We start from the raw sequence: 26,803 nt of genomic DNA, 5'->3' as shown, positions 1-26,803 counted from the left end.
GTTCTCATCTCAAACACATGTAATTGGCTGTTTTTATTTTGAGTTGTAGCTTATACTTTCTGTGGTTCACTTTAAAACTTTATATTTCTTTAAACTGCACTTTATCACAATTTCCCCGAGGATCTCTCCAGGTGACATTACTCATTCACTAAGTTTCATCACACAACGGTCGCTCTGAGATAGTTATGTCCCAAGCCAGTTGCACAATTTGTTATTCAAAAAAAAACACCGAAAAAAAAATTTTCTGAACTCCTCTTCCAACATCACTGTTGTCAGTATGACTGTGCCAGATTATGTGAAAATTGAAGTTCCCCAAAATTATCACAATGCCTTTGTTAAAAAAAAATTCCAATGAGTTCCTGTTTAATGCAGTGATGAGCAATGGAATGCTGTTCGGTGGCCTAAAAACTGTTCTGCTGCTTGTGTCCTTTGCAAGTAGTAGCCAGAATTTACATTCAGACTGACTCTACTTCATGATCTGAGACCAGATGCTTTCTCTGTAAGGCCTTTCTTATCCATTATTGTTAGTGTTACCCATTTTGCCTGAGTTTGCACAAGGTGGTGAACCATTGAATATTTATGCCCACCTTTTGTTCGCCCTGTAACCACGTCTCTCTGGTGTCTAAACCTCTTTTATCTCTTTGTCACAAATCAATCTACCTTATTGAAGAGACATTATCCATTCCAAAAAAACATACTTTATTCTTTCCTACAATTTCCTGTCACAGACCTATTCCCTGATGTACATTCCCTGATGTAGTTACACTCTGTCCCATCCTGTTCCTTCCTGCTTGCCTTCAGTCACATTCCCATGCTGATCCCATACTTCACCTTTTCTCTTTGCATTTGGAAAGCTCGTTTCTCCTGAACCCTGTGCCAGCATCCTCTTTGTCAGTTTAAAACCCTGTCCCACAAACCTATCGACATGATTGGCCAGGACACTGGTTCCGGTACAGTTCCAGTGGGACCATCCTCATGGATTATTTATTAAATCAGGTATGGGATGTGGGTGTCTCTGGCTGACCAGCCTTTCTTGCCCAGCCCTAGCTGCCTTCGAGCTAAGTAACTTGCTCGGCCATTTCAGAGGGTAATTGAGAGTCAAACACTTTGCTGTGGGGATGTCGTGTCGACCTAGTGAGGATGAGCAGATGTCCTTATCTAAAGGACAAGTATTTGTTTTTTATTTGTACATCAGCAACGGTTTCATATTTATTTATGGATTGTCAATTCCTATTTTTAAAATTATTAATTTCAAACTCCTCCATTTCTGATGGTGGGATTCAAACCTTCTTCCCCTGAACATTAGCTGAGGTTTTGGATACATACTCTAGCAATAATAACACTCAGCCATCACTTCGCCTGCTCACTGGTTGCTCATCCCTGAGCACTGATACATGAAGCTAAACCCATTCTTCCAACATGATTGTGTGATCCTGTAGTCTTGCAGCACTCCAGTGATATCACTCAGTCTCTCTCCATGTGGTATCCCTCACTGTGTGGGTCTAATTGCTGCCTCTGTCAGCTCCTCCCGCTCTTCCAATTACTCCAGATCCTGAGCCAACAGAATACTCCACTCCAGAGAAGTGCAACAGCACAACCCAGGGATGGAGTGGGATTTTCCAGATATCTGTGGGGCTCATTTCCATTCTCCATGTGTAACCCTCACTGCATCAGTCTAATTTTCTATTCTGTCTATTTCTCTGTATCCTGTAGGTATTTAGGAAGTTCCTGACTCAGTAGACCTCCCAATTGCTGGGGGTCTCGTCCATCACCTCATTGAAGATGGTTGGTCAGCCAGAGAGACAAAGGGCAGGGAGATGTGGAGTCTTCAATAAATCCTGCAGTGAGGTAAGATCAATCAGAGTGCACAGAGCAGGGAGCAATGAGATGGCTCCATATATCGGCTAACAGGACATGATATAGATACAGTGCTGAATGGGGAGCACAGTACAGTACAGACACACCCCAGACTCAATCACCACCTCTACTTTAATTTACGTTGCACTGAGACAGCATGGCGAGTTCATAGTTATCAATCCAGGCCTGCGCTGTCTTAGTGAGCATCAGGACAACAAAGGGGAGAATAGGCCTCCGATGAGAGGTTGGGAATGCTGCCTGGGATCTTTCTGTTCTGTGTTCTCCCTCCATCACTGTGCAAAGACTCACGACTCTGCAACTTTGTGCCTATGGCATGGTTTGTGCACCAGTGTCTTCAGTAAGTTTTAACTCCTATAATAGTTCCTGTCCCTGTAACTACCTCCCTTCCCGATCGTCCTCCACATATTTGAAATGTACTGCATTCCAGACTACCATCCTTATTGCTGTAAATTGCTTCAGTGTCTACAACATGCTTTATTTCAGTACTGTAATCTTCTTTAACTGGATACAGAGTGATACAGCACGGAAACAGAACCTGTGGTACAACTCATCAATGCTCTCCATGTTTCCTATAATGAATGAGTCTCATTTGCCTGCGTTTGGCCCTTATCTCTTCAAACCTTCTCCCCTCCATGTACCTGCCCAAATGTCTTTTCCATGTTGTCATTGTTCTTGTTTCTCCCCTGTTCCCCTGGCAGTCCGTCCTGTCTGTGCACCATCCTCTGTGGATAATGTTGCCCCTCAGCTCCCTCTTTAAATCTTTGCTCTCTCATGTCCCGTTTGTACTCTCGAGTTTTGGACTCCCTTACCCTTGGCTATTCACCATTCTTAGGTCCAATCCTTGTGGCACTCCACTGGTCACAGACCCCCAGTCTGATAAGCAAACCTCCATCACCACCCTCTGCCTTCTACCTTTGAGCCAGTTCTGTATCCAAATACCAATCCTCCCTGTATTCTGTGAGATCGAATCTTGCTAATCAGTCTCCCATGGGGAACCTTGTCGAATGCCTTACTGAAGTCCATATAGATCACATCTACCGCTCAGCCCTCTTCAATCCTCTTTGATACTTCTTCAAAAAACTCAATCAAGTTTGTGAGACATGATCGCCCACGCATAAATCTCTATCTCTAATCAGTCTTTGCCTTTCCAAATACATGTACATCCTGTCGCTCAGGATTCCCTCCAACAACTTGCCCACAACCGACGTCAGGCTCACTGCTCTATAATTCTCTGGCTTGACCTTACCACCCTTCTTAAACAGTGGCACCACGTTAGCCGACCTCCAGTTTTCCGGCATCTCACCTGTGACTATCGATGATAAAAATATCTCAACAAAAGGCCCAGTAATCACTTCTCTAGCCTCCCACAGGGTTTGAGGGTACACATGATGAGGTCCTGGGAATTTATCCACCTTTATGCATTTCAACACATCCAGCACTTGCTCCTTTGTAATATGGACATTTTGCAAGGTGTCACCATCTATTTCCCTACATTCGTTATCTTCCATATCCTTTTCCACAGTAAAAACTGATGCAAAATATTTGTTTAGTATCTCTGTCTTTTAAACGTTGTAATTGTAACCACGTCCACCCTTCCTCAGGAAGTTCATTCCACAATCAAAACACCCTCTGTGTAACAATTTGCCCCCATGTCTTTTTTTTTGAACATCTCTCTATTCTGACCTGAAAAATGTGGTCCCTCCTGTTGAGACTCCCCCATCCTACGGAAAAGACAACTCGATCTATACCTCATTTTTAAAAAATAAACTTTTACAACATCACATCTCAAACTCCAGGCTTCAGTGAAAAAAGACTCAGCCTATCCAGCCATTTTTCAGAAATCAAGCCTTCCATATCCAACAATGTCCTGGTAAATCTCTGCTGAACCCCCTGCAGCTTAATAATATCCTCCCTATAACTGGGCGACCAGAACTCGACAGAGGAGTGCAGAAGATGCCTCATAAATGTCTGCACAATCTCAACATGACATCCCAAATCCTCCACTCAATGGACTGAGCAATAGTCAGGCATGCCATATCCTGCGGTTCCACACACCAATGGTCTCATTGATTTATAATGGACACTATTTTGTCTCGAGTTACTCTTTTATTCTTAATCTATTTATACAATCACTTTTGGATTCTCCTTCTCATTCTCTGCTGAGGCTATTTCATGTACCATTTCTGCATTCCTGATTTCTATCCAAAGTGTATTCCTAAAGTCCCTGTGATCCTCAGGGATTCCCTTGATCCATCTGGCTGTACCTGACATGTTGCCCCCTTTTCCTTGACCAGACCCTCAATAGACAGCCAGTGTTTCCGAATGCTGTCAGCATTGACCTGCACACAAACAGGAACATGCTGGCGCTGATCGCTCAGCTTATCTCACTTTTAAAATATTCTCACTTGCCCGACTTCCCTTTCCCTGCAAATAGACTCCCTCGTCACCCTTTGAGAGTTCCTGGCTAATATTATCAAGATGAGTCTGGCCCCATTTTATAACTTGAACCTGTGGACCAGCCCTGTCCTTTTCCATCGCTATTTTCAAACTAATAGACTTGAGTCACTTTGGCAAAATGCTTTCCTACTCACACCTCAGTCCCTTTCCCTAACTTGTTTCCCAAGGGGAGGTCAGGTTTTGCCCCTTTCTCTTTTCAGGCCATTTACATATTGATTGGGAGTTTTCTGGAAGACAATTACCAAATTCCTCCCTTGCAAACACTGAACACTGACAGTCTCAGTCTAGGATTGGAAAGTTTAAAAACCCCAAAGATAACAGCCCTATTATTATGATTGATATTTGAGATCTCCTGATATGTTTGTTCCTCAGTCTGCCACAGATTATTCGGGGTCAGTAGGACAATCGTGTCAGAGTGATGACCCATTCTTATTTCTCAGTTCCACTAACATAGTGTCACTGAGTGATCCCACAGGAATATCCTCTCTAGGTGCTGATGTAATGATTCATGCAATGAAAACCCACCACCACGCGTCCTCTCCTGCCTCCCCTTCGATGCTTCCTGTAGCATCTCCATCTTGAAACAATGAGCTGCCAGTCCTGCCCTCCCTCAGCAGTGTTTCTGTAATAACTATAATATCCCAGTCCCATGTTCCAATCCATGCCCTGAGTTCATCTTCCTTAGCTGGCAGGCCCCTTGCATTGAAATCAATGCAGTTTAATCACCAGTTCCCCCTCCCCCATTTCCTGCTATGGTCTCGCCTGCCTTGTCTGCGGAAATTGCTGTCTTTAACTTGTGTACCAAGCTCAATCTTCTTTCTGGCCTTATGACTGTTTAAGGTCCAACACCCTGCCAGATAAGATTATATCCTCTCAAGCAGCTCTAACAATTCGCCCCATCAGGATGTGGGTCCCCCTCCTGCTCCCAGTTCAGGTGCCTTCCCCACCCTGTCAACCTGTGCTGACACCTTCAGACATCCAGGGACTTGCCCACCAAGGTCCCGGTGTTACTCAGTTCTCCAGGAGGACCTACCCTTCATGATGTATACCATTCGTTTATGAGACTTCCCACAGTGCATTACCTCACAGTGATCAGAAGTAAACTCCATCTGCCCTTACTCAGAGTGTGTACAACTCTGAGTATGACTAACTTCATCCAGTCTCCCCAACCGTCCCTACCTCAAATTGTCGAGAGATAACCCTCCCTAATGCGTTAACCTCCTCCAGTCCCTCTCATGGACACCATCTATGTAAGCTTCTAATGTTCCTTTATATATTTTCCTCCTGTTCTAATAAACCCTTGTGAACTTTGTGAAATTGTCCAATCTCTGGAGTGCTCTGTATAATCAGCCTCACTGTGACTGGAATCTGGCTTCAATACCAGCCTTGGCCGACTGTCTGTGTGGACTTTGCATGTTCTCCCCCAGACTGTGTGGGTTGCTTCCAGGTGCTCTGGTTTCCTGCCACAGTCCAACATTTGCACGATACGTGGATGGGCCGTCATAAATTGACTGTAGTATTCAGGCAAGTGTGGTTTAGGTGAGTTCACCATGAGGAATGCAGGGTTTATTGGACAGGGAGAGGGATGGGTCTGGTTAGGATGCTCTTTAGAGAGGTTGTTTTGGACTTGTTGGGCCGAATGGCCTGTTTCCACACTGTGTGAAGATTCTATTCAGGTTATTGTCCAGTCCTGTAAACCATCCCTGTCTCTTGAACCTTGCCTCATCCCCAATACTCTCCTTATATGTGTAATCTCCAACAGTTTCTAAAACACTCCTTGGCGATGTCAGCTTCTCCAGTCCTTACCACGATCGATATGACTGTCACCTCCTCCTGCTTTTAGAACCTTCTCTATAAATATTGCCATTTGTTACATCACTCCCAATCACTGTCCCATCCTGAAAGCCCCAAAAACATTTATATCTCTGTCAACTCATCTGGACTGTCTGTACTTCCTTTTGACAGTCCCGTTCTGAGACTTTTTCTATATCAAAAAAGTCATTAAGTGTAGGTAACCCTTATTATTGTAACCTCCCTTCAGCCTTACAGCACTGAGGATCTGTAGAAGGTCTGTTCAAATCGACAGCCATCTCTGTGTCTGTAATCTCCTCCACTCCCCATAATACATTCTCTCTGAGCTCCTCTGTAGTCCATTCAACACTCTTTAACACTGTCTGTATCAGTGTAACCTTCTCCAACAACACAACCTTCCCTATCTGTGTAAATCCATACACCAGTCCCTATCCCTCTCAGCTCCGTCTAACAATACAACCCTCCATGCCTGTGTATTCACCTTCAGTCCCTACTCACCTCCCTATCTGTGTAACCTTCTCCATGCATTTTTGCTACAGTCTCTTCAACTGTCCCTGTCAGTGTACTATCTACCAGTCCCGAAAACTCCCCTCTCTTTAACTTTCTCCGGCCACACAACCCTCACTATCTGTGACCTACTCCTGTGGGAGAACCCTCCCTCTGTGAACTGCTCCAACTCTTCAACTCTCCATAAGCTCCTGCAGCTCTTACATAACCTCTTCCAGTCCCTAAAACGCCATCAGTCTGTGGAGACCCTACCACCATCCCTATCTGTGTTATCTTCTTAGGTCCCTGCAACACTCCCGATCTGTAGATCCCACTCCAATGCCTGTGCCTCTCCTGATCTTGTTCCTACAAGACTCATTAACAATGTAACATCCTCCCGTCACTATCACCCACCCTGTCAATGTAAGCTCCTCCTGTATCTCCAAACATTTACTCATCTCCATAACCTTCTCCAGCTCTTACCCCCATCTGTGTAAACATCACTCTCCACTCAAACCCTCCCTACTGCAGGAACTTCCTTCTATTTGTGCTATGCTCCCTTATCTGTGAAAATGTCTCCAACCAAACTTGCTACCCAATCTCTCAAAAAAGAATCCAGATTCCACAGCCTCCATGTCTAAATAACCCCGAGAACCTAAGCCTTCCTATCTCTATAAACATCTTCAGTCACGATGACCCTCCATATCCCTGTTTGTTTCACCAGATGATACAAACCTCTTTATCTCTGTAATCTGCTCAGCTCACTAAAACAGTCCCTGTCTGTGTAATCCAGCCCTGTCCTACAAACATCCTTATCCCTGTAAACTTCTCTATCCCTCCCAACGTTCCCATCTCCATGAACCCCTGTCAGCCCTACAGCTCTCCACATTTCTGTAACCTCCTGTGGCTCTATGGTCCTCCCTCCCTGTGAAACCACCTCCAGTCCCCCCATCCCTCCCAATCTGGGTCCTCTGCTCCAGATCAGACCATTGCTGTCTCTGTAAACACCTCCACTCCTGACCACTCTTCCCATTTGTGTAACCTCGTTCAGACCCCATACTCTCCAGCTTCCTGAATCCTCTTCCTGCCATTGCAATCAAAATCACATGTTTATGTAATATCCACCAGTGCTTAAACCTCCCCAACTCAGTAACCACTTGCAGCTCTAACAAAACACCTAAACAGTGAAACCTCTCATTTCCCTACAATCCTCCCTCCCTCCCTCCTCAAATGCCTTCATCACCATGAAACCTCACAATTACTGAAACCTCCTACTGTCTGCAAAATCCTCCTGTCCTGATATTCCTCTCTATCTCTGTAATCCCCACCACCCTCCAGTGCCCTTCTGGGGAACATGGCAGAGGAGAGAAGATTTGTAGCGTCTGGACCATATTACGGAGGTCGAATTCTGGAAATGACAGATTTGGTCTGATGTTTGTGTGGTGCAGATTATTGGTGAGGACTCTAAAGAAAGGAATTATGACTACTTGGAAAACCATAGTTAATTTAGTGACAGTCAGTATGGGTTTGTAAGGGGTCAGGTCATGCCTCACAAACCTTATTGAATTCTTTGAGGATATGACAGAATACGTTGATGGCTCATTCAGAAAAGAAGGATGATTGGGATACAGGGAAATCTGTCTGTCTGGATGCAGGATTGGATGGACCAGAGAAGACAGAGTATGGCGGCAGATGGACAGTATTGAGCCTGGAGCTCAGTGACCAGTGGGGTTCTGTAACAATCGGCTCTGGGACTCTGCTCTTTGTGGATTTTGTAAATGACTTGGATGTGGATGTTGGAGAGTGGGTTAGTAAGTTTGCCAATAACATGAAGGTTGGTGGAATGGTGGGTAATGTGGAGGGCTGTTGTAGGTTGTAATGGGACATTGACAGGACGCCGAGCTGGGCTGGAAGTGGCAAATGGAGTTCAATCTGGAAAAGTGTGAAGTGATTCATTCTGGAAGGTCAAACCTGAATATAGAATACAGCGTTAAAAGGCAAAATACTTGGCATTGTGGAGGAACAGAGAGATCATGGCGTCCATGTCCATAGATCCCTCAAAATCGCCACGCACATTGATAGGGTTGCTAAAAAGTCATATGTTGTGTTGGCCTTTCTCAGCAAGGGGATTGATTTCAAGAGCCGTGAGGTTTTACTGCATCTTTATAGCGACCTGGTGAGACCACACTTGGAATATTGTGTTCAGTTCTCATCCCATCTTTACAGGAAGGGTGTGCAAGTTTTAGAGAGCGTACACTGGAGATATACCAGGATGCTGCCTGGAATGGAGGGCATTTCTTATGGAGAAAGTTTGAGGGAGATAAGGCTTTTCTCATGGGAGAGAGGAAGGAGGTGGGGCGACCTGGGTAGAGGTGAACAAGATGATGAGAATCACACAGAGAGAGGGAATAGTGGGAAACTTTTTCTCCTATGGCATAAATGGCTGTTACAAGGCGGCATAATTTTAAGGTGATTGGAAGATGGATAAGAGGATCGAGATGGTAGGTGGTTGGATGGACTGTCAATGGTTCTAGTAAAATTAGACACATTCGGGACATCTAATAGACTCTTGAACAGACACATGAATAGTAGTAAAATGAAGGGTATGTAGGCTAGTTTGATTTTACAGTCGGATAAAAGGTTGGCATAGCATCATGGCCGAAGGGTCATGGGCTGAACTGTTCTGCGTTCTGTATTCTGTCTGGTAAACAGGGTAATAAGCTCAGATCAGTGAAAAAGGATATGGCATTCAGGAGGAGCTAGTCAACTGGATACAAAATTTCCTTGATGGTTGTAGACAGAGGGTGATGGGAGACCTGTTGTTTTTCTAACTGGAGACATGTGACCAGCGGTGGAGTGGGCCCACTGTTGTTTGTCATTTGGATAAATGGTTTGGTTGGGAATATTGGTTTCCTGCTAAGTAAGGTGTTTGGGTGACACTGAAATTGGTGGTAAACTGGACAGTGGAGAAGGTTATCTATGATACAACAGGATGGACAGTACTGCTGGGATAGTGGGCTGAAGAATAGCAGATGGAGTTTAATTAGATAAAGGTGGGGTGTTCCATTTTGGTGAAACAAACCAGGGTGGGACTTGTACAGTTAATGTTCAGGCCCTGGGTAGTGTTTTTAGTCAGAGATCCAGTGACCCAGGTAGACAGTTCTTTGAATGTGGTGTCACAGGTAGACAGGCTGGTGAAGCAGGCGTTTGAGGTGGTTACCTTCATTGGGGAGAGCATTAAGAGTAAGAGTTGGGATGTGATGTTGTATCTGTAAAAGACATTGGTGGGGCCACCATTAAAACATTGTTGATCAGTGGGAAGAACTCCTCAAGTCACTTACTTCCTTTGAGGAAGGGCATTAAATATTCTAACCTGGTCTGGCCAACATTTGACTCCAGACCCACAGCAATATGGCTGACTCTGAGCTACCCTCTGGGTAATTAGCAGTTGGGTCAAAGAATGTTAGCCCAGGCAGTGACACCCACATCCCAGGAATGAATAAATAAAAATCCATATATCCCTCCCTACCTCTGTAAACACATCCAGCTGCAGCAATCCATCTTGGCTTTGTAACACCGTTCAGACCCTGACCCCTCTCTGTAACACTCTCACCACCTCCAGCACCTTCACCTCTCCCTGTTCCCATTGTGTCAATAAACCCTGACCATGGCTCCCCTTCCCACTGCCCTCCTCCTTCTAGCATACCCTTTGCAATCTATTTAACATTTACTCCTAAAACACTCTATCACTTCAGGATTTCAAGTACTTTTTGGGGATCTTCTCAGCCTCATAATCTAGTATGGTCCCTTTTGTCCTGTGTGCGGGACCAGTGGGGATTTCTTGCTGAGGTTTTTACTGTTTCAATCGAATGTCCTTCTGTTGAGTGTTTTACACTGTTCCTTCAAATGATTTCCACTGTCCATTTACAGACACATGTTCCAGTCTGTTTAGCCTGTTTACCTTGGTCAGTTCTCCTCTCACACACATGTAATTGGCTATTTTTGTTTCTAGTTGTAGCTTGTCCTTTCTTTAAATCACTTTAAAACTTTATATTTCTATAAACTGCACTTTATCACAATTTCCCGAAGGATCTCTCCCGGTGACATTACTCATTCACTAAGTTTCATTACACGGTCGCTCTGCGATAGTTATGTCCCTTAACAGTTGCAAAATGTGTTTTTCAAAGAAACACTGAAAAAAAATTAACCGAACTCCTCTTCCAATATCAATGTTGACCGTGTGATTGTCACAGACTATACAAGTATTGAAGTATTCCAAAATTATCAAAATGCTTTTGTTAAAAAAATTGCAACGAGTCCCTGTGTAATGCAATGATGAGCAATGGCATACTGTTCAGTGGCTAAAACTGCTCTGCTGCTTGTGTCCTTGGCAAGTAGTAATTACATTCAGACTGACGCTACTTCATGATCTGCAGCCAAATGCTTTCTCTGTAATGCCTTTGTTATCCATTATTTTTTAGTGTTACCCATTTTTCCTGAGTTTCCGCAAGATTGTGAACCACTGAATATTTTTGTTCACCCTGTATCCATGTCTCCCTGGTGTCTAAATCTCTTTTATCTCTGTGTCACAAATCCATCGACCTTATTACAGTGATGTTGTCCATTAAAAAAACATAACTTACTCTTTCCCACAATTTTCTGTCACAAATCTTTTTGCTGATGTACAATTTTAGTTAAACTCTGTCCCTTCCTGTTCCTTTCTGATTGCCTTCAGCCACATCCCCATGCTGTTCCATTGCTTCACCTTTTCTCTTTGGATTTGGAAAGTTCCTTTCACTTGAACCCTGTCCCAGCATCCTCCCTCTCAGTTTAAAGCCCTGTCCATAAACCGACTGACATGATCGGCCAGGACACTGCTCCCAGCATGGTTCCAGTGGGAAAATCCTAATGGATTATGTATTAAATCAGGTCTGGGATGTGGGTGTCTCTGGCTGACCAGCCTTTCTTGCCCAGTCCTAGCTGCCCTTGAACTGAGTCACTTGCTTGGCCTTTGAAGATGGTAATTGGGAGGCAAATACTTTGCTGTGGCTATGTCGTGCAGACCACGTGAGGGTGGGCAGATGTCCTTTTCTGAATGACATAGCAGCCTGGGATACATTTCCCTGGGCACTGGGGATTTCTCCACCTTTATGCCTGTGAAAACATTTAATACCTCCTCCTTATTGATCTTAACATATTCTGGAACCTCAGCATCCCAAATGAAATCCCCGGCAATAATGTCTTTCTCCTGTGTGAATACAGATGGGAAGTATTCATTGAAGACCTCACCTGCTTCCTCTGGCTCTATTGTCCCTTTGGTTTCTCACAGGCCTCCCTCTTTCGCTGGGAATCCTCTGACTCTCACGATGCTGATAAATTACCTGTGGCTTTTCCACAATTGTATCTGCCAAATATATTTCATGACCATTGTTTGTCCCTCATTTTCCACAATCCCCTTGCACTCTCTATACTTGTGAAGGGCTTCACCTGATTTTATTGCACTGTATTTTCTTTATCAAACTCACGATATCACTTGATCAGTATCCCCTGGACTTGCTGCCTTTACTATTCACTCTTCAAGGAGCACGCTGCCCCTGCGGTCTCACTGCATCATTTTAAAATACTCCACTTTCCTAACATGGACCCAACTGCAGGGAGTTCCTCCCTGTCTCTGTTTGCCAGATCCTCTGTAATGATCGTGATACTGATAGGAGGCTCAGTTGTGAGGGGGACAGACAGGAGACTGTGTGGCTCCAGAAGAGACCACAGGATGGTGTGCTGCCTCCCAGGTACCAGGGTCAAGGATGTCTCTGAGTCGTTATTGAACATTATGAAGGGGGAGGGTGAACATCCAGAGGTCATTGTGAACATTGGTCCACATGACAGAGGTAGACAAAGGGATGGGGTCCTGTGAAATGAGTACAGGGAGTCAGGTGAGAAGTTAAAAAAAGCAGGATATTGACCTTAATGATCTTCAGATTACCCCCAGTGCCAAGTGCCAGTGAGGATAGAAATAGAAAGGTAGTCTGGATGGATGTGTGGCTGAGGAACTGGTATAGTGGGCAGGGTTTTCAGTTCATGGGTCATTGGGATCTCTTCTGGGGTAGAGGGGACCGGTACAAAGGGGATGGTTTGCACTTGAAGCAAAGGGGCACAAGTATCCCAGGGAGGAGATTAGCTAGTGTTACCCAGGAGGATTTAAACTAGTTTGGCAGGGAGTTGAGACTCTGAGTGAGAGAGGGACCATCGAAAAGTCAGGGGAAATACATCAGCATTCAAGAGCAAGTTACCTATTCAGGATATCCATGGGCACAGTCGAGGGAGGGAAAAGACATCTGGTTTTAAAGGGCATTTATTTCAACACACGAGGCCTGACTGGTAAGGCAGACGAGCTCAGAGCATGGATTAGCTCTGGGGACTGGGGTATTATAGCCATAACCGAAACATGGCTGAGAGAAGGGCAGGACTGGCAGCTCAGTGTTCCAGGATACAGAAACTACAGGCGTGATAGAAGGACAAGTAAGTGAGGAAGGGGAGTTGTCCTTTTGATTAGGAAGGACATAACAACTGTGCATCAAGACAATTCTGTTATGCAGTCATCAAATGAGGGCATAAATTTAAAAGTTATAAACAAAGAGGGGATGGTCAGTCTGCTGGGATCGTGTTCTAGACCCTCAAATAGCCAGCGGGGACGAGAGGAGTAAATGTGTAGTGAGTTTGCAGGTACCTATGAAAATAATAGAGTAGTATTGGATGGAGATTTTAACTGTCCCTGGATTGATTGGGTCACCCAGAGGGTAAAAGGCCCGCACTGTGTGGCATTTGTAAAATGTGTCCAAGAAAGTTTCCTAAACCAAGACGAAGAGGGCTCTATGCTACTCAGGCGGGTGCAACACTGGACCTCTCCTCAGACAACCAGGTCAGGCAAGTGACTGAAGTATCAGTCGGAGAGCACATTGCGTCCAGTCACCACAACTGTCTTTGTTTTAACATAGTTGTGGAAAAAGATCAGACAGGTTGACAGATTTACGTCTTAAACTGGAACTTAAGCCCATCCCCAAACCCGTTCAACACCGCCCCCCCCCGCCCGCCACACCCACCGTCCAATCCATGTCCACGCCGATGCCCCTGTAAGTGTTACCTCGGTAAGTGGATAGTGAAGAAGGTGTTGGTATGCTTTCCTTTATTGGTCAGAGCATTGATTATTGGAGTTTGGAGGTCATGTTGCAGCTGTACAGCACACTGGTTAGGGCACTTTTGGGATATTGCATGCAGTTCTGATCTTTTTCCTATTGGAAGGATGTTGTGAAACTTGAAAGTGTTCAGAAAAGTTTTACAAGGATGTTGCCAGGATTGGAGGATTTGAGCGATCGGGAGAGGCTGAAACGACTGAGACTGTTTTCCCTGGAGCGTCAGAGGCTAAGGGGTGACATTCCTGAGGTTTATAAAATCATGAGGGACATGGATAGGATAAACAGACAAGGTCTTTTCCCTGGGGTGGTGGAGACCAGAAATGGAGGGCGTAGGTTTAGGGTGAGAGATGAAAGATTTAAAAGGGACCTAAGGGGCAACCTTTTCACGCAGAGTGTGGTTATGTGTGGAATGTACTGCCAGAGGAAGTGGTGGAGGCTGGTATAATTGCAGCATTCAAAAAGCATCTGGATTGGTATATGAATAAATCCGGTTTATTGGGATATGGGCCAAGTGCTGGCAGATGGGACGAGATTAGGAAAGGATATCTGGTCGGCGTGGCCGAGTTGGACCGAAGGGTCCGTTTATGTGCTGTACGTCTCTAGGTCTCTCTGGCTCTAAATGGTTTCCACTGTTCATTTACAGCCTGACATTTCAGTCTGTTTCCCCTGTTTACTTTGGTCAGTTCTCTCTCAAAATCATATAATGGGCTTTGTTACTGATGCTCGGGTGTGCTTTATGGTCACTTTAAAATGTCATAATCTCTTTGAATTCCGGTATAATTTCTTGGAGGATCTCGGTGTGATATTACTCATTCACTCAGCTTCATCACCCAATAGTCTATCTGAGATAGTTACATCCCTAGCTATTTGCACAATGTGTTATTCAAAGAAACACTGACAAAAACATTCAAGGAGGATCTCAGATAATATCACTCTTGCCAATGTGTCTGTCCCAGATTAGACAAAGATTGAAGTCTTCAAAAATTATCACACCACCTTTGCTGCAATTTCTAATGAATTCCTGTTTAATGCAGGGATGAGCAATAAAACACTGCAAGGCAGCATCTCCGAGACACCCACACCTCTCAATCACACCGCCCCGTGGCCCAACATTTCAACTCGCCGCCCCACTCTGCCGAGGACATGGAGGTCCTGGGCCTCCTTCACCGCCGCTCCCTCACCACCAGACGCCTGGAGGAAGAACGCCTCATCTTCCACCTCGGAACACTTCAACCCCAGGGCATCAATGTGGACTTAAACAGCTTCCTCATTTCCCCTTCTCCCACCTCATCCTAGTTTCAAACTTCCAGCTCAGCACTGTCCCCTTGTCTTGTCCGGACTTGTCCTACCTGCCTAACTCCTTTTCCACCTATCCACTCCACCCTCTCCTCCCTGACCTATCACCTTCATCCTCTCCCCCACTCACCCATTGTGCTCTATGCTATTCTCTCCACACCCCCACCTTCCTCTAGCTTATCTCTCCAAGCTTCAGTCTCACTGCCTTTATTCCTGATGAAGGGCTTTTGCCCGAAACGTCGATTTCGAAGCTACTTGGATGCTGCCTGAACTGCTGTGCTCTTCCAGCACCACTAATCCAGAATCTGGTTTCCAGCATCTGCAGTCATTGTTTTTACCAGTTTAAAAACTGTTTTCCTGCTTGTGTTTTTGACATAGCACCCAGAATTTGCATTCAGGCTGATTCAGCTGCATAATCTGAGACCAAGTGCTTTCTCTGTAATGCCTTTGTTATCCATTAGTGTCAGGGTTCCCATCTTGCTTTTCCATTCTGCCTGAGATCCTGTAAGGTTGTTTACTGTTGAATATTTATGTTCCACCTTTTGTTCACCCTGTAATCACGTCTGTCTGGTGACTAAGTCTCATTTATCTGTGTCACAAGGCTATTACCTTAATGTAGATACTTTGTCCATTCCAAATCAAAACAACATTATAATTTCCTCTTCCCCACAATGTCCTGTCACAAAACAATTCATTGATGTACAGTTTTAGTTAAACTCTGTCCCTTCCTGTTCCTTTCTGCTTGTCTTCAGCCACATTCCCATGCTGTTCTGAGGCTTCACATTTTCTCTTTGGATTTGGAAAGCTCCTTTCACCTGAAGCCTGTCCCAGCTTCCTCCATGTCAGTTTAAAGCCCTGTCCATAAACTTACCGACATGATTGGCCAGGACACTGCTCCCAGCAGTGTTGATTTTAAATCACTCATGGGATGTTGCTGTCTCTGGCTGGCCAGCATCGCATGCCCACCCTGACCAGCCTTAGAGCTGAGTGACTTGCCAGATCATTACAGTGGGCATTTCAGCGTCGATCCCATTGCGCTGGGTCTGGATTCATATGTAGGCCAGACTGGCAGCCTAGAACAGATTTGCTTACTGAAAGGGTATTATTAAGCAGTTAGATGTGTATCCCTGACTCTGGCATTAAATTAGGAAAGGATATCTGGTCGGTGTTAAATTCTGGATGAACAGTCTAGTGAGAGTAACACGAGGTCATTGCCTGGTCTACTGATAGCTCCCTCATCCCTGAGTACTGATCCCAGTGCACCTTCTTCCTGACCGTGGTTTGATCCTGATACCTTCCTGCACTCTGGTGATATCACACAGTCTCTCTCCATGTGGTATCTGTCACTGTGAGGGTCTAATTGATGCCAGTGACTGCACCTTTTGCAGCTACTCCAGATCCTAAGCCAACAGAATTCTCCACTCCAGGGAGATGAGGCAACACAGACCAGGGATGGAGACAGGGATTTTCCAGATCTCTGTGGGACTTAGTGCCATTTTCCATGTGTAACCCTCACTGCATCAGTCTAATTTCCCATTCTGTCTGTTTCTCTATCTCCTGTAGATACTCAGGATGCTTTTGACTCAACAGAATTCCCAATTCCTGTCTCGTCCATCACCACACTGAAGATGGTTGGTCAGCCAGAGAGATGGAGAGTGAGAGCTGGAGCCTTCAGTAAATCCTGCAGCGAGGCAAGATAACTCACAGTGAACAGAGCAGAGTGGATTTAAGGGATCGAACTTTGGTCCAGAAGACATGACACAGATACAGTGTTGAAGGGTAAACACAGAGCATGATGGTCCCAGGCTCAAACCCCACCGTCTTGTTAATTTACATCTCTGCTGCAATACAGTAAGTTGACAGTTATCAATTCAGGCCTGTGCTGTCTTAGTGAGGATCAGTTCAACAGAGGGGAAAGCAGGCCTCCCTCAAGGAGATGGTATTGAAACCTGGGATCTTTCTGTTCTATCTTCCCTCCTCACGCTGTCTCTTGTCAAAGATAGAGTCATACAGCAAGGAAACATGCCTTTCGGTCTAACTTGTTTGTGCCAATATCGTGAATGCTTGTAATTCCCAGAAGTTTTCCTATTTCTGTAACCTCCACCACTCCCATATTCCCGCTGTATATTTGAAACCTACTCCGATGCTGACGACTCTCCCTGTATGTAAATTGCTCCAATGTCGATAACATGCCCAATCTCAGTAATCTCATCCTGCGCTCAGTACAATAATTCCCATTTCTATAGTTTTGCACAATACTTACAGTAACCCCGTCTCTGTAAAATCCTCCAGCCTGAAGCAAAATACCCACCTGTGTACTTTCCTCAAGCCCCAAGAAAACATGATATCACTGTAACCTTCTGCAGGTCCGATCACACTCCTGCCTCCTGGCCTATCGCACCACACGACCACAGTAACCTTCTCCCAACCCTAGTGACCTCCTTACCGATATGAATACCTCCAGACCTTTTTCAAGCCACAGCAGCACTCCACATCTCTGTTTGCTCGTCCACTCCCTACAGTCCTCCCAGCACCTCAAACACTCTCTCTTTGTGTAATTCTGCAATTTGGGGCAGCACGGTGGCTCAGTGATGAGCGATGGTGCCAGGGACCCAGGTTTGATTCTAGCGTTCGGTGACTGTCTGCCTGTGTAGAGTTTGCACCTTCTCCCTGTGTCTGCGTGAGTTTCCTCCAGGTGTTCCAGTTTCCTCCCACAGTCCAAAGATGTGCAGGTCAGGTGAATCGGCCATGCTAAATTGTTCATAGTGTTAGGTGCATTGTCGGAGAGAAGTGGGTCTGGGTGGATTACTCTTTAGAGAGTTGGTGTGGACATGTTGTGCCGAAGTACCTGTTCCCATGCTGTAGGGAATCTAATCTAAACTCTCCCTCTGCGTTCCATATTACTGCCCCTAAATATATCCATCTATCCATAATCAGCCCCAACCCCTTCAAACCTCCGAGTCTCTGTGAACTCCCACAGCTCCAACATCCCTCCTTAACTGTGTAACCTTTTCCATTCCTGAAACACTCTGAAAATGTGGGCATCCTACAAACCTCCCTATCTGCGTAATCCTCTCAGGACCCTGTAAAACTACCGATCTGTGGAACCAGCTCCAATGCTTGTGACTCTCCCGATCAGTTTCTATAAGACTTACTATCTCAGTAACATTCTCCCGTCACTATCACCCGCCCTGTCAGTGTAAGCTCCTCCGGTCCCCCTACCAATCTAATCATCTCCATAATCTTCTCCAGCTCTTACACCCCTATCTGTGTAAACGTTACACTCCTCTACAACCATCCCTAAATCAGAAACCTCCTCCAGTGTCTGTAATACTCCCTATCTGTGTTTGTGTCTCCAGGATGTATTGCTGTTCCTGTCTCTGTAAACTCTGACAGATTGTACAGCTGGCCGGTCCGTATACTTTCCAGAACCTCAGCATCTGACATCAACAAAAGTCTTCAGTAACTACAGCCTTCCATATCTCTGTTCTTTCCTCAATTCTATACAACTCTCCTAATCTCTGTAAGTAGCTCAATTCCATAAAATACCCCATGCCTGCGTAAACTGACCCAATCCGACAGTGAGAAGCCTCACTGACCTTTTGATCGCCTGTAGTCCCTTCAGATCTCCCTGTATCTTCTCTGACTCCATTGAATACAGCCCATCTCATGTTATAACTCCTCTAACTCATATGTTACTCCCCATCTCTGTGATATTCTTCAGTCACTGCAATTCTCATTCTTTATCTCCAGAGCTTCCAATCCCCTGATCGATGTAAGGTTATTGATCCCTTGCAGCATGTTTAACACCTGGAGCAGCCTCCAACTCCTCAACGCATCCTGTTGCTGTAACCTCCTCAAATACTACAGCTCACTGTCTTTGTAATATCTTCCAGTATCTGCAACCCTCTCGATTTTTGTAACCCCCACCAGAACAGCATTCCACATCTCTGTGTAACTGATGGGAATGCTGCAGACCTGCCTTCACAGTCCTCAGTAACTCTCTGAACTCCTGCAGCCCTACAACCCTCAGTATCTCTGGCTCCTCCAATCCCTACACTTCTCCCTGGCTGTTTGAACTGATCCAGCCCCTTCAACCCTCCCCTCCACTCTTGTCCATGTCAGTGTAATTCCCAGCACCAACAATCCTCCCAGTCTCTATAAACTCCTGCAGCTCCAACTACCACCCCAATCCGTGTAATCTTCAGTCCCTCCAGTCCTTCCTTTTTCTATAAACACCTGTAGCTCCAAATACCACCCCATCTGTCTACTCTCCAGTGCCTATAACCCTCCCTTTCTCTGAACATTTCTGTAGCTCCAACTACTACTGTGTAATCTCTAGTCCCTATATTCCTCCTGATCTCTGTAAATCCTTCAGAACTGATAATCCTGTAACTCCACTTGACATCTTTCAGCCCGACAACCACCTGATCTCTAACCACCAACAGTGATCTCAAACCACCGAACTCTGTAACATCCTCCAGTCTCTACAGCCCAGCTTTTCTCTCTTAGCTTGTCTGGTAACTGTATTCCCCTTCATCTCCGGTTACAGACCCTTGCTCAGTGAAACAATGTCTCAGTATCGAATCTGTAAGAACACAAGAATCTTTGGTGTATCAACAAATTTGACTCATTTTCTAAATTTTAACGACTGCAAGTTCAACCTCTCCACCTCTTCTCATCAATATCCCTCCATTTTGAAGACCAGCCTGGTGAACCTTTCTGCAGTTGATCTGAAACAAAGAGCTGACAGCAATAATCATGAAAGTGCTGGAATGTATCATAAACGATATGCCAGAAATACTAACTGCACACTTAGAAACTTATGGAATAAGCGCAGTCCATAAGACCATCATATATAGGGGTAGAATTAGACCATTCAATCCATCAGGTCAATTCCACTATTCGATTGTGTATGAATTGTTTCTCAACCCCATTCTCTCACTCCCTGTAACCCTTGATCTCTTTATTCATCCAGAACCTGCTTATCTCTGAGTAAGATACACTGAATCACTTAGCATCCACAGCCCCATGAGACAGTGAGTTCCACAGATCCATCACCCTCTGGCTGAATAAATACCTCCACATCTCTATTCTAAAGGGTGGTCCCTTCACTCTGAAGCTGTGCCCTTGGCCTCTGGTCTTTCCTGCTCGTTGAAACATCTTGCCCCCGTCCACTCCATCCAGGCCCCTCAGTTTTCTGTAAGTTTGAATGAGATTCTGCCGCCGCCTCTGAAACTTCAACAAGTGCAGACCCAGAGACTTCACCTGCTCCTCATATGACACAAATTCCATCCCTGAGATCTTTCTTGGAAACCCATTTCTCGTACCCCTTCACATCCTTTGTTCAGACTCTTAATGAATAACGTGTAGAGTGTAGTCCCAACACTGACCCCTGCGGAGCTCCCCCATCACCAGTTCCCATCGTGAAAAAGACCCCTTTCCTCACACTCTCTGCCTTGTGCCAATCAGACAAATCCTCTCTCCATGCTCAGCATGTTGTTCTGAAACGGAAATTTCATTTCACACCCACTGCTGGATTTATTTTTCTGTCTGGCTGTAAGCAGCAGAGTTTCACCATTACCTTCCCATCTGTAATTCCCTGGAGAAGGTGGTGGGGAGCTGCCTTCCTGACCCACTGCAGTCCTTTGGGTGTAGGGACAGACACAGTGCTGGGAGGATGGAGCATGGCCTGGAGGGCACCTTGGAAATGTTGGTGTTCCCGTGCACTTGGAGTTCCCCTCTTTCCAGGGTATAGTGGTTCCGGGTTTGTGAAGTGCTGTTGAAAGGGCCTTCCTGAGTGACCTCAGAGCTACTTGTAGATCTTTTATTCCTTCATTTATTCATGAAGATGAGCTTTGTTGGCTGGGCCAGCATTTATTGGTGATATGGAGTTGTCCCTGAGAAGGTGGTAGTGAGCTGCCTTCCTCAGCCACTGCACCAGCCGTTGGAACTGTTGTTATCCGTGTACCCTCCAGCAGGCGCTACAACACTCCTCATGTCTGTATCTGCAAACAGATAATGCACCTCTCCCTTTTATATCTCACATCCTCCCCGCCATGTAAATCTGACAGTTCCTCACAATATCTCACCTCCTCCATTCCCATCTGTTCTAGAGATCACTAAAATTACTTTATTCTTGTTTAAACTTCTGATCATCCAAAATCTCTCCCATTTTAAATGTGAAACCCCTTCAGTTTCTGTTACTCTCCATATAACTGCAATCACTGATAGCACAGGTTCCCTTCCTAAATCTCTAATTACAATGATTGCGTGTGCTAAAGTGGCACTTTTCTTCCTCCCTATCCATCTCAGGACTTCCAGCCCCTACAATCCCACTATTTGGAATGTTCCCAATCTCTGCACCTCCTCAAGTCCTGGGGGTCCTTGAAAATTACCAGTGCCCCAAAGGTTTATATTCCCCCCAGTTACTGCAAGTCTTCTCACTCTGTCACATCCAAGTCTCCATCCAAATCTCCAGGACCAGACAACACTTGCTGGCTCTCAATTTGCATTTGTTGAAGTCTACACATCTCTGTAAGCAGCTCAGAAAAAGTCACTTAGACTCTACAAAGCTCCGTCATGCACAAGCCACCATCTCTCTTTTCCCTTGCCTTCTTCAATGTCTGAAACTCTCACTGTATCTTCCAGTAACGTTCTTGAGTTGCTGCAGGTTTGCCTAGCTCCCCAGAATACCTGTTCCATCCCATATAGCACGCTCAATCACTGTAACACTCTCTGCTTTGTCTAGTCCTGCCTTTTCTAATGTTTTTCCAGGCACAACGGCGATCCTATAAGAGAGCAATACGGAATGGAATGTTATAAATTTCAGCTGAGGATTGAGGCCTATCGTTACCTGGGAGTCACAAAGGGAGGGAACCTGAGAGAGAGCAGCACAGAGCGGGAGAATATTAATCAGTAGCGAGGTTTGAGGCCGACGAGGACTTGGAGTTGGAGAAGCAGCAGAGCAGGAGGCTCGAAATTAACACCGAGTCACAGAGGGAGTGACCATGTGACGGAGCAACTTGGAGCAGGAGCATGAGGCTCACTCACACCTGGGAGTTACAGAGGCAGCAAAGTGGGAGGATATAAATCAACACTGAGGATCGAAGCCTAATTGTGCCTGGGAGTCACAGAGACAAGTGACCCTGTGAGGGAGCAAAGTGGAGTGGGAGCTGAAGGATTACACGTCCCTGGGAGTCACAGAGACAACTTTCTGCTGCTGGGACCTGCCTGCACTGAGTTTGAAAAAAGTGCAAGAGCCATCGCAGAAAAGGCTGTAATTTCATTGGCTGATAAATACACCGCTATTAGCGACAGTCAGTTAATTGCTATAATTTTTTTTCAACTTCTGAAATAAGGGTTGAACACAGAAATAAGAGGGAGAACTGAAATTGTGAGCAAATATAATAAATTAACCTCAGTAAGCCCAGTTGAATAAGGGACTTAACCATATTGTTATTTCCCGAATGCTAACTTCATTCTAAGTAATTAATTAAGTTACTCCAGACATGTTGCATTTTAAGACATGGCAAGACTTGTTTGTCGATGGAAAATGTGTTCTGTTACATTGGGAAGTCATAGCCCCTGCTTGTGTCCTAGATGGACACTTGGTCATGGAGTTCAGACAGTGACTAGAGACTCTATGGGACATCTGTTATGCTGAGAGTTAGGTGGATAGTACACACACACAGCAGATTACCCTGCAGACATGACAGCCTGGAAGAAGGAAGGGTCTGGGGGATGAGGCAACCAGAGAGAAACAATGAGGGAATACAAGAAAATCCTGGTATCTCCCTCCCAATTCAGTTTCCCAGTTTTGAAGCTGAGTACATTGTAGGCTGCTCAAGGGAGGGCAGTCAGAGCCATGTCTGTGGCACCACAAGCAGCCTGACTGTACAGGTGGGGAGGGAGAAGGAAGGAGGAGCAATAGTCACAGGGGAGACAGGAAAGTGAAGAAGGTGTCAGTGTGTCTGTAATTCAGGATAGTGGGGTTAAGAATGTCACTGTGTCTGCAGGACATTCGTCTGGGGAACAGTGAGCAGTCAAAGGCCATGTTCATGTTGGTAGGAATGACCTGGGTAGGAAGGGCGAAGTGGTCTGCGAGTCAGAAATTAGGGAGCAAGGTGGATGGTTAGCAAGCCGGTCCGCAAATGCAACAATCCCTGGAATACTCCAAGTGCCGTGTCCAAGTGAGAACAGGAATCGTGGTTTTAGGTAGATGAGAGTGTGACTGGAATGATGATTCAGCAGGAAGGGCTTCAGATTCCTGGGACATTGAGACTGGTTCTGGGGAAGGCAGCAGCTGTACCAGCTGGATGGGCTAACATGACAGAGCTGGGACTGAGTTCATTGTGCGGTGTTTGGGAGGGATTGAAAATAACTTGGTGTGTGCTTAGGATCCAAAATGGAATTGAAGAGGAGACTACCAGAATTCTCAAACTAATGTGAGATACAATTGGTACTAATTTACAACAAGTTTATCAGTGGAAGATGGAGTAAGAAAGAAAGCCTTAATCTGAGGTACTCTGCATGGACGTGAATACTCAGTGTGGGGAGTTCCAGATGCAGATTGGTGTGTGGAAATCTGATGGACTGATCATCGAGAGCTGGCTCAAGGAATGGCAGGACTGGGTGTTAAATAGTGCTGGGGAAAAGGGATTCTGAAATGATAGAAGTGAAGGGAAAAGATGAAGGTAGAAGTATTTGTTTTGATTAGTGTTAGTTAAGAGGTCCAAGAGAAAAATTAGATTAGATTACTTACACTGTGGAAACAGGCCCTTCGGCCCAACAAGTCCACACCGCCCCGCCGAAGCGCAACCCACACATACCCCTACATCTACCCCTTACCTAACACTACGGGCAATTTAGCATGGCCAATTCACCTAACTTGCACATATTTGGACTCTGGGAGGAAACCGGAGCACCCGGAGAAAACCCACGCAAACACGGAGAGAATGTGCAAACTCCACACAGTCAGTCGCCTGAGGCGGGAATTGAACCCAGGTCTCTGGCGCTGTGAGGCAGCAGTGCTAACCACTGTGCCACCGTGCCGCCCACAAAAAGAGGATCCGTCCGAGGACAGAATGAATTTGGCTGGAGCTACACAACAACAAGTGTACACTTACACTGTAAGGTACAGTCTGTCTGCCAGGAACCAAAGAACTGATGGAGAGAATAAATATGCAGGGTCATTTGAGAGCGATGACAATACTACAGATCGGTTATACTGAGAAACGTAATGTTGCCAGATATAGACAGAGATACTGTTGGTGAAAGGTCACGAGGGACAAGTGTTCCTGGATTACATGGAGGAGAACTCACTGCAGGAGTATGTATCCAGCCCAAGAGAGCATGTACTATTGGATCTGGTCCTTGGGAAAGAGGTGGGGCAAGTGGATCCAGTGTCGGTAGAGGATGGTTTTGGGGCACAGCGATCATTTTATTGTAAAGTTCAGGATGTTGTAGAGAATGACATGCAATAATTGTGACTGAGAAACATTAGTTGATTGAGAGCAGGCTTCAATGGGGCAAGAATGAAGCTGGGAAATTTTGAACAAGGCCAGTGAAATGGTAGCGTTAAATAGTGTGAACCAGGTCAGATTGAGCTGGGATTATGGAGATATGGCTGCAGTGTGACCAAGACAGACCTGGATAATCAAAAACTTTTCCCCATTTCTACAGGAAGGATAAACAGGACAACACAGTGAAGTAGCATTGCGTATAAAGGATGGGGTCAGTATTATTGTGATGCTAATCAATTCACACACTGCTCCTCCCTGCCCTCACCCCTCATCCCTACATATTAATCCTATCAGATATTGGTAACCTTTGCAAACTTCAGAAAATAGCACAGTATAGAGGAGATCACTCTGTCCACTGTCTGCATTGGACAAGATGTAATGTTGTTTTTTAAAGCCCTAGTTCTGTCTCCCCAGACAGTGTAGGACTTCAGGTGCAGATCCCGGCACCTTTTTAAAATGGTTTGAGAGTTTCTGCCTCTATACCACTTACATGTGTGACTCCCAGATCCCGACCATAAACTGCGTTAAATAACAACTTTCCTCATCAATTCTCTAATATTTCAACCAATTACATTAAATAATTTCCACTGATAACTGAGCTCTCCAACAGGTGCAAGGTATTCTCTCCCTTTCGATCCAGGATCCTGACAATATGTGCACCTCAATCTAATCTCCTATCAGCACCCTCCGTTCCAATCTTTACTCATAACTACACTTCCACTGTCACAGGGTGAAGAATCTCCTCTGTACCCTCTCCAGTCCAATCCCATCCTTCCATGTGATGGGGTGACCAGAACTGCACACAGTCCCCAAGCTCTGACTGAACTCATTCTTCATACAGTTCCTACATAAGCTTCCTGCTGTGAAACTCTGCCCTTTGGCTTACAGAGGAAATGATGACATTTGCTCCATTAACGAGATTTTTGGTGTTTCCAGCTACTTTCATTTATCTGCCCACACTGACCACGTTCTCATTTATTGCACATTCTCCTCTATTGCTGATGTCCCTAAATGCCTTGCCTTACACTTCTCTGGATTGTTTGCTTCATTCACCTGGACCCCATAATTTCTGTTTTTAAACAGTCTGCCATGGGATCTCTCTTCAAATCCAAGTAATTCACATGCAGTTACAGGTTAGTGCCTCAGACCGACAGTCAGATTAATTACACACGATCTTCCTTGACCAAATCCAGACCGACTGTCCTGGAGTCCCTGGGACTTCCTCAGTGACCGTTTATTCACTCTCAGAGTTCCAGCCTCGACCTCTTCACTCAGTCCCTTGCTCCACAGTAAACAAAGTTGCAGTATTAGCCATTTTCCTGTCCTCCGGCATCATTGCTGCAGGATTGGATAATGTAGGTAAATATAAGGCAGGGGATTTTCCCGACTCCTTTTAACAGTCTAGAACATTGTGTTACCCCTTTTTTGAGGATTTTAATCTACTGTATAATTCTCCACTCCAAGTTTGTTGCACCCAATATTTCATCCCTGTTTTGATTCAGACAGACAGAGGTCTAAACCATCTTATGATATGGTCAAGTATCATTTTAATCTGGTTTCATGGAGGGTTACTCTCCACCAGGTGAAGTGCATTTTCTCATGATACCATCCCCAATCTGCCTCATTAACTACCCTCCCTGCCCGCGTGGTCTTCCTCTCATCTGATACTAACACAATGATTTTTCCCCTTCGTCATAACAGCTGCCCTCTGACCAGGAGCCATCTTAAAAAAGTCATTTTACTCTTGAATTGTGAATCCGAAACTGGCCTGGACAAGGCAGAGGGGGTAAACCTGGGGCTCCCCATTGTGGACAAGCCCCTAGTCCTGGGGTATGACATGGTGCATGAGAGGGACATTATCTTCCTCCAGGGCTGGCAGGGGAAGCTGTGACACCAGACCCTTCCAGCTTGGTCCGAGGCTGACCCCTGGGTCAGTGTGATTCCAGCCTTCTGGGTGAATGCCCAGCAGTGTAGGAAGGAGGTCAGTGACCTCTTCCCCTCTACCAGGGTAAGTGGCACCATCCCCACTTCTCCCACCCTCAGTGAATACAGCACCTTCTCTCAGTCTCTCTCTAATCTCTTCTCTGCCCCTCTGCCCAACTCTGCCTGGTGTCTGTGCTGCCCACTCACTCAGTCAGAACCCCTCGACAACTTTCC

The 26,803-nt window shown here is 45.5% G+C and overlaps 1 long non-coding RNA gene across 2 annotated transcripts in view; it reads left to right on the top strand.

The window, feature by feature from the left end:
* LOC140470137 (uncharacterized) overlaps positions 1-26,803 on the top strand; it is a 68,534-nt gene that overhangs the window by 9,599 nt on the left and 32,132 nt on the right. The window contains exons 2-4 of one of the 2 annotated variants that reach the window (XR_011956397.1): positions 1,714-1,848; positions 16,686-16,973; positions 21,900-22,898. This is a non-coding gene — a long non-coding RNA (uncharacterized lncRNA). Of the gene's footprint in view, positions 1-1,713; positions 1,849-16,685; positions 16,974-21,899; positions 22,899-26,803 lie in introns of those variants that run through there. The other variant, XR_011956396.1, reaches the window with a different exon arrangement.

Source organism: Chiloscyllium punctatum, chromosome 50 (genome assembly GCF_047496795.1).
Source record: "Chiloscyllium punctatum isolate Juve2018m chromosome 50, sChiPun1.3, whole genome shotgun sequence".
Lineage (NCBI taxonomy): Eukaryota > Metazoa > Chordata > Chondrichthyes > Orectolobiformes > Hemiscylliidae > Chiloscyllium > Chiloscyllium punctatum.
This window is presented reverse-complemented; position numbering and strand designations above follow the sequence as displayed.